This window comes from Gouania willdenowi, unplaced genomic scaffold, assembly GCF_900634775.1.
Source record: "Gouania willdenowi unplaced genomic scaffold, fGouWil2.1 scaffold_15_arrow_ctg1, whole genome shotgun sequence".
Taxonomy (NCBI): Eukaryota; Metazoa; Chordata; class Actinopteri; order Blenniiformes; family Gobiesocidae; genus Gouania; species Gouania willdenowi.
Window position 1 is genome coordinate 78951 of NW_021144909.1, and position 8550 is coordinate 87500.

Below are 8550 nucleotides of genomic sequence, written 5' to 3' on the forward strand. Positions count from 1 at the left end.
AGATTATTTTATGCTGTCATCAACTTCTCTGTCACCTTTTCATTCAGTGACGCAGTGTGTGTGTGTGTGTGTGTGTGTGTGTGTGTGTGTGTGTGTGCGTGTGTGTCTGTGTGCGTGCGTGTGTGTGTGTCTGTGTGTGTGTGTGTCTGCGTGTGTGTGTGTCTGTGTGTGTGTGTGTGTGTGCGTGTGCGTGTGTGTGTCTGCGTGTGTGTGTGTGTGTCTGTGTGTGTGTGTGTGTCTGTGTGTGTGCGTGTGTGTGCGTGTGCGTGTGTGTGCGTGTGTGCGTGTGCGTGTGTGTGTGTGTGTGTGTGTGTGTCACTAAACCTCTATGTTAATCCGTTCATAATCCTGCGACCATTGCTGGACTCAGAGGATTTAGTATTTTTTTTTGTTTCTACAAACAGAAAATGGAATGAAGTGATGATGGTGATGTTGTTGATGATGATGATGATGATGATGATGATGATGATGATGAAGGTGAAGGTGAGTCTTCAGTCAAACCTTCATCAGAGATGAAGATCAAAGGATCCCCCTCCACTTTGAGCTGAAATTGAACAATAAGCCCTAGTTTGATTAAACCCTGATACACTGTGTGTGTGTGTGTGTGCGCGTGTGTGTGTGTGTGTGTGTGTGTGTGTGTGTGTTCTATTTCTGGGTGATCCTGAGGCGTTGAGTCGAGTGTCTCATTATTCTCCTTTATTATTTTTGGGCTTCACTAGTTTTTATTTTTCTGAGATGAAAAATCTAGGAGTTCCTTGAACACCTCACAGAGACACCGCTGGTCTGGAAGCAGTGATTCCCACCCTTTAGTGGACCAACATCACTTCCTACAGGGTTAATCCACAAACTCAAAATAATTAGTGTATTTGTAGAATAAAATAAAATAAAATAAGAGGGCAACTTTCATATGATTATTTTGATAGTAAGTAAATACTGTATTCTTTGTAAAATATAGCTAACTCATTATGTTCCATGTTGTCAGAAGTGTGATGAAATGGCCTCTGCATCATACATGATCTTGTTTCAATAAATTACAAGAAAAGAAAGTATTTTATTATAATATTATTTTATATTTATGGTAAATGTGTGTGAAAAGGAGCATCTTCTGTAAGTACACAGACATGGGGCTGAGTTGTTGCCAAGAAAAAGTCAATACACGTCATGGGTTATTTTAGCACTTAGCCACCAGTCCCACATGTTTATGTTAGCTTAGCACTTAGCCACCAGTCCCACATGTTTAGGTTAGCTTAGCACTTAGCCACCAGTCCCACATGTTTAGGTTAGCTTAGCACTTAGCCACCAGTCCCACATGTATAGGTTAGCTTAGCACTTAGCCACCAGTCCCACATGTTTAGGTTAGCTTAGCACTTAGCCACCAGTCCCACATGTATAGGTTAGCTTAGCACAGGGGTCTGCAACCTTTACTCCCAAAGGAGCCATTTTGCCTAATCTCACCTGGATTAAAGTCCTTCCGGGGCCGAAAAAAAACATTCTTAATGAAGACAATTCAGTGCATTAAATAATATACAGTTAAAATAATATCGAATAATTTTCTGAATTAATGGAACTGAATGGCTTCAAAATATAACTTGAATTTGAGATCACATGATCATGTCGGTCAACACATGCTAATTTCTTGCAACATATCAAGCATGCATATTAGCTGCATGTTGACAGTTAAATGTTTTTTCCCGAATAGTCTTTTTATTATCTTAGCAGGGATTTACAACTCAAGATTAGCCACAGGTGCAAGGAGAGTTGAAGTAGGAAGGTGGCCGACTTATTGCGCAAATTGATTTATTTTTAGGTTGTCAAATTGTTTTGTCAGAATTTTATTTGAAATTAATGTCATTAATCATCAATACCATCCATAAGAATTAACGATTCATTATTATAATATATTATTTAAAGCTATAGGGAGCCACTGTGAAAGAGTCAAAGAGCCACATGAGGCTCCAGAGAGGCAGGTTGCAGACCCCTGGCTTAGCATGTAGCTAAGCTGCCAAGCGTCACGCTTTGAGAGTGACAGTCACGCAATTTGAACCGTTCTCACACCATACGCCACACTTGACATTTCTCACACTTATATTTCCCTATTCAATACTCTATTTTTTTTTCATGATAATGAACTTTGGTCCTTGCCGTAGTTTAAGTAACTCTGATTAACTGACTGAGAAAACCAATCCCAGACCAATCCATTGTGCCAAAATCTAACCAACCACGGCAGGCATCACACAATAATAAACCAATCAGAAGCCACTGAAGGCGTGTCTTGACGAGCCGTCTGTAACTAGTAACTTTTACACACAACACATGTCAAGTCGTCGACATGCTTTCAGAAAGGAAGAAAGTTTCTAGAGGACAGACGCCGTCTGAGACGCTATGTAATTTTGTTCACTGTTTATATTGCTGTGTGTGTGTGTTATAGTGTTAGTTTACTCGTCTAAAAAACTAACATTGTGTGTGTCTCTCTCTCTCTACTCACATGTGTGTGTCTGTGCCAGACATTAACTTAAATTAATTTAAACTCTTATTCTACTACTACCAGTGTTATAAACACTGCTAGTAGCTGAATTGCACTTATAGGTTATATCAGCATAAATACATAGTAAATTAAACAAATGCCTTGTCTAATCTTATGATTATTTTTGTATGTAATAGTGTATTTCTATAGATATTGAGTCTGCTGCTGAGACATTCATTCAATCAAAAATCACTTGATGTTTTAATGTTTTTTACATGATTATCTTTTTAATGACGTCCTTTCTGTTACAGACAAGGAGAGCTGAGGTAAAGGTAGCACTGCCTTGGGCCACAGTGTTTTAAGTGGGAGCCCCCTGCCTCTGTCATCATCAACATCTGTGACAAACACCTACAACATGACACATGTCCCCAGATAAATGATGGAGAGTTGGTTGAAATTAAATATTGACAAATAAATGTATTTTGTCAAAATTCTTGTTACAGTTTTTATTTCTAATTTCTGGTTAATTAAAACTAGCATTAGGAGGCCACAGTGCAGGGAGAGCTGCTAGTATGCAGGTGATGACATCATTCTGAAGGTAGAAATCAACATTAAAACAGGACAAAGCCATGTTAAAAAAGGACACTTTTTTTTTTTGCCGGAACGCATCAGGTCATTAAAGTCTCACTCTTGTCATTTTCTGAAACTTGGCAGCCCTGGCGTAACACATAGCAACCAGTCCCACGTGTTTGAGTTAGCTTAGCATGTAGCAACTAGTCCCACATGTTCGGGGTTAGTTTAGCATGTAGCAACTAGTCGCACATGTCTGGGGTTAGCTTAGCATGTAACAACCAGTTCCATATGTTTGGGTTAGCTTAGCATGTAGCAACTAGTCACACATGTTTGGGGTTACCTTAGCATGTAGCAGTGCTGGCTGAGCTGGGTCAACAGATAAAGGGGCGGAGCTATAATATCAGATTATTTATGTTGTATGATGTGGGTAAAAAAATGAAGAAATGGCTCATAATTATCGTGCAGCCCTGATAAACATAATGTATATTTATTTATATGTATATATTTGCTCTATCTTTTATTCTCTTTTAGTTTTATCCATGTTTAATCCCTATTGGAGTAGAGAGAGAGAGGGAGAGAATCAGAGTGAGTGAGAGTCTGTGGTTGGTTGGATTCAGACTCAGATTAGTGAAGCCTCAGCATCTCTGCACAGATCATCATCTCATACACTGACCCCGTACTGGGAATCAAACCGTGGACCTTTGTGTGGAGCAGGATGGATGAGCTGAGGATGGATGAGTGAGAGTCGCTCAGATGATGGATGACAGTCGAAGAGGTCGGTTCACCTTTCATTAATAATAATCTGATTTATTGGTTATTTTATCTGTGTGAAAGTCTTCTACTATACAGAACTATTTTCAGTTGTTTCTATTCAGATTATATTGTGATATAACACTATTATTATCAATATACAACCAACATCAGGATACATACATTTATCAGAAACATCTTTAACACGTTCACTTCTTTCATTGGCTCCAATAATTCATGTTGAGTTTTATATTGATAAAGGAAATGAACTGTGACGTATAAAACCAGGGAAATAACCCATAAAAACAGAGCTCCCAAAGCCCCTGATGCTTTTATTTTGAAATCTGACAAAGAGATCTAAATCCTCTCTTTCATTAATTGGAGCTGACAGATTAAGCGGTTTCCATAGTAACCACTTAAGTCTCCTTATCAGAAAGTAGACTTACGCTTTAAAGTGAGAAGGGTTTAAAGCTCAGGTAGTGATGATGTCACAGATATACGGGCTGCTGTGTGTGTGACATCGACCAATCAGCATCCTACGTGTGTGCGTGCTGAGTGAACGGCGTGATCCGAACTCACCGTCATCAAAGCATTAACATCCTCAGGCAGACCAGCTGGTGTTAGGGTTAGGCTAGTTAGTGTTAGACTAGTTAGTGTTAGGGTTAGACGAGTTAGTGTTAGGGTTAGACTAGTTAGTGTTAGGGTTAGACGAGTTAGTGTTAGTGTTAGACTAGTTAGTTTTAGTGTTAGACTAGTTAGTGTTAGACGAGTTAGTGTTAGGGTTAGACTAGTTAGTTTTAGTGTTAGACTAGTTAGTGTTAGTGTTAGACTAGTTAGCATTAGACTAGTTAGTGTTAGACGAGTTAGTGTTAGTGTTAGACTAGTTAGTTTTAGGGTTAGACTAGGTAGGGTTAGACTAGGTAGTGTTAGACTAGTTAGTGTTAGACTAGTTAGTGTTAGTGTTAGACTAGTTAGTGTCAGTGTTAGACTAGTTAGTGTTAGACTAGTTAGTGTTAGGGTTAGACTAGTTAGTTTTAGTGTTAGACTAGTTAGTGTTAGACTAGTTAGCATTAGACTAGTTAGTGTTAGGGTTAGACTAGTTAGTGTTAGAGTAGTTAGTGTTAGAGTTAGACGAGTTAGTGTTAGGGTTAGACTAGTTAGTTTTAGTGTTAGACTAGTTAGTGTTAGTGTTAGACTAGTTAGTTTTAGTGTTAGACTAGTTAGTGTTAGACAAGTTAGTGTTAGTGTTAGACTAGTTAGTTTTAGTGTTAGACTAGTTAGTGTTAGACTAGTTAGTGTTAGACTAGTTAGTGTTAGTGTTAGACTAGTTAGCATTAGACTAGTTAGTGTTAGACGAGTTAGTGTTAGTGTTAGACGAGTTAGTGTTAGTGTTAGACTAGTTAGTTTTAGGGTTAGACTAGGTAGTGTTAGACTAGTTAGTGTTAGTGTTAGACGTGTTAGTGTTAGACTAGTTACTGTTAGACTAGTTAGTGTTAGTGTTAGACTAGCTAGTGTTAGGGTTAGACTAGTTAGTGTTGGGTTAGACTAGTTAGTTTTAGTGTTAGACTAGTTAGTGTTAGACTAGTTAGCATTAGACTAGTTAGTGTTAGGGTTAGACTAGTTAGTGTTAGACGAGTTAGTGTTAGGGTTAGACTAGTTAGTTTTAGTGTTAGACTAGTTAGTATTAGACTAGTTAGTGTTAGTGTTAGACTAGTTAGCGTTAGTGTTAGACTAGTTAGTGTTAGACGAGTTAGTGTTAGGGATAGACTTGTTAGTTTTAGGGTTAGACTAGTTAGTGTTAGTGTTAGACGAGTTTGTGTTAGTGTTAGACTAGTTAGTGTTGGGGTTAGATTAGTTAGTGTTAGGTTAGGCTAGTTAATATTAGACTATTAAGCGTTAGACTAGTTAGTGTTAGACTAGTTAGCATTAGACTAGTTAGTGTTAGGGTTAGACTAGTTAGTGTTAGACGAGTTAGTGTTAGGGTTAGACTAGTTAGTTTTAGTGTTAGACTAGTTAGTATTAGACTAGTTAGTGTTAGACTAGTTAGCGTTAGTGTTAGACTAGTTAGTGTTAGACGAGTTAGTGTTAGGGTTAGACTTGTTAGTTTTAGGGTTAGACTAGTTAGTGTTAGTGTTTGACGAGTTTGTGTTAGTGTTAGACTAGTTAGTGTTGGGGTTAAACTAGTTAGTGTTAGGGTTAGACTAGTTAGTCTGCCCCAGGGCAGCTGTGGCTACAAAAATAGCTTACCACCACTAAGTGTGGTGTGAAAGAATAATGCCTTAATTCTGTAAAGCGCTTTGAGTGTCTATGATAAAGCGCTATAATAAATGCAATGCATTATTATTATTATTACTAGTCACTGTTAGCCGAATTATTCCTCACGTTTGCATCAAAATTGCAATTTCTTTCTAGCGCTTCCGACTGCACCAGTATCTGTTGTTAAATATTTCACACACACACACACACACACACACACACACACACACACACACACACACACACACACACACACACACACACACACACACACAGACACGTGTCGTTTCCCATCTCCTTACCGTCCTGCAACATGTTACTCTTGGACAGGTCACGCTAACCAATAAGAGTTGACCTTTCTAACGCCTTTTGTAACAGATTCAGTTGAACCAGCAGCAGAGTTAAGGACGGGTCATTATGTCATTATGAAGCATTAGAGGTGTGAGGCTGCACACGAGTGCCACAAACATTCAACAGCAACATAACCAACTTATCATCAATATTTAGGTGGGTCACAGTATTTACCATAACACTGGGTGGTGGCCAATCCTGTGACCAGCTGTAGGTGGTTTCAGTCAGCTGATGGTGGTTCCACCAAAGTGAATGGAATCACCATGTAGTCTGGTCACAAACTGTGTCACAACATCTAATACGACTCTGACGTGCAAAATTGGCAGCTGGCATGTTTGAGGAAATTAGTTGTTTAATGAACCAAACCTCATGTATTTTATAAGATGTTAAAGGGATCCTCCACAGTTTTTACAAATCTGTCCTAAAACCTTCTAAATGTCTTTATTAGTAGATCTATTAGTACAGTGCCTGTTGGAAGTATGTATTTATATAGTGGGAGGAGCTTAAGTAGAGTTGTCAATTATGGCCAAATGAGTATGTGTTTAAAGGTTGGATGTACAAAGAGGTGTACATACTCTGTACTCTGTATTGTTATAAAGGGGTTTATGTGTGGGTGCAAAGTAAAATAATGTGTGTGATTTATCTGGTTTAATTCTATGGGACATGCACATGATTTTTTTTTTTACTAATTTCTATATTTTTTTCATTTGGTGTATTTTTCTGTATTGTATGTTTTTTGGAGTCAATATGTGTATTTTTATATCTTTCTGTTGTGTTTTTGTGCATTTTTTGTCCAATTATTGTTTTTTGTTGCCATTGTAGTGTGATTCTGGAGTTATTTTGTGTATTTTTGTATCTTTTTGGGTGTAGTTTTGTGCATTTCTGTTGTCATTTTGTGTACTTTTTGTATAAATATTGTTTAGTTTTTTGTTTTAAAACATTATGTGCATTTTTGGTGTATCTTTGTTTATTTTTTGTATAAATATTTAGTTTTGTGTATATTTAGTTTTTAGTTTTGAGTATATTTGGTTTTGTGTATTTTGAGTCATTTGAATATTTTTGTTGCCGTTTGATGCGTGTGTGTGACTCGCTACTCCGTGGCTCACACACATACGTACATGCACGCACATCAGTGACTCACATCAGGCCATATGCGTGAGACTTGAGAGCTTTGCTAGTATATCAGTGTGAGCGCGGCTGCTCAGACACCCCTCCCCCCCTCTCCGGCCTGAACAATCTTCCTCTCTCTCACTTACGGGGAGAGATTTGTCTCAAGACTATTCACAAATAGATCCACAATTTTCACGTGTTTTTCAAATCCACACATTTATTTACAATTTTCAGTACAATGTACTTTTTAGATTTTCACGTGTTTTTCAGATCTACAAATACATCCACAATTTACACACGATGGATTGACCCGTGTGTGAATGTATTTTTGAGACAAACGTAACGCAGCTTCACTCACATTCACACACACACAGCTGCTGATCCACATGTGTCCATGACCCGTGATTTAAAGGAAGTTTGAGATCACGGAAATAATTTTGAATAACCATGAAATATTAACTTAAATAACTTTTAGCAGTCCGAAAACGTTTTTAATATTGACTCAAACAAACTGTGACACAGTGACGTCATATGACCCGGAACCGGAAATAACGCGCTCAAAACCGTGCTCACTACCGAGAGGGAGCCGTAATCTTAAAATTAAAATGAAAGTTTTGAACCAAATTACTCAAAAATAACGGATGCACACACTTGTGGTATTTAGAAGCCGTTGACAAAGTTTCAGGTCGAACACATAGGGGATATATTCGCTCCACACACACGCACACGCACACGCACGCACACACACACACACACACACACACAGACCTTTCTTGCTTTTATTAGTAGATGTCCAATTAAACATATTATTATGCCCCATATTCATTTAGTTTCCTTTTATATATGGGACTACTTTACAGTTTTAGAGACTGTGTTCCTCCATCTTGAAATCATGTGATTGATGATGACACACGGCCCAACTGCCTGTAAACAACCCATTGTTTTCTATTGGAGTGAAACATTCAGCCTGATTTTTAGATCATTTAAAAGCTGTTTAGATAATTTTGCTGCTTTTTAGATGGTTTAGTAACTGTAACTGTGTGTGT